The following is a 798-nucleotide window of genomic DNA, read 5'->3' on the forward strand; positions in this document are numbered from 1 at the left end:
ACGTAATAGGAAATGGAGTACTGGCGCAATACTGCGCTAGCACTCGCAGCGTCGGCCCAATAATTACCGCCAATGGGCGAAGTGCTGGCAGATCCTTGGGATAATAACTATGTTCGGTACTGGCTTTCACGACTGCACCAATGCTGTCAGACAGTACTGACAGTCTGTGCTGTCGCAGTACTACACATGAAGATTAGACAGAGTTAAGCCGACACTCTTTTAAACTTATAACAAGGAGAGACATGCATAAGATGTGTGAACTAACATTAGTAGTAGATTTATTGAACACTTAGTTACAAATTTCATAAAAAATTGCACATAAAATAAATAAATCAAAACACTTGTTGGGGACCATTAGGTCTATGCAAGTGGAGATCCGAAAGTAGATTAGTAAAAACATTTGTAGTACAGTGTAGTTCAGGTGACCGACGCTCCAGATCTGGGATCCATACAACAGCGTACTTAGACAAAGGCTTTGATACAATTTATTATAAGTGGGCCAAGAGTCTGCTTTCGTAACATAAATAGTTTTATGGTCGCCCCAATAGCCGTGTTTGCAGAACTTACGAATTTTTTTGCGGCGGCGGTAAATGATAAAGAGCTGGTTATCGGGAGGCCCAGATATGTAACTTCCTTGGCAACTTCAATTCTGTCTTCTCCAAATTTAAAATATTTGAATCTCGGTTTCTTCTGTACATTTTTTTGAAAGATCATGATTTTAGTTTTGGTCACATTTACTGTTAGTCTTTTTTGCGCGCAGTACAATCGCAAAGCTTCCAGTTTTTGACTAAGTTCTAT

This window comes from Belonocnema kinseyi, chromosome 8 (genome assembly GCF_010883055.1).
Source record: "Belonocnema kinseyi isolate 2016_QV_RU_SX_M_011 chromosome 8, B_treatae_v1, whole genome shotgun sequence".
In the NCBI taxonomy this organism is placed as follows: domain Eukaryota; kingdom Metazoa; phylum Arthropoda; class Insecta; order Hymenoptera; family Cynipidae; genus Belonocnema; species Belonocnema kinseyi.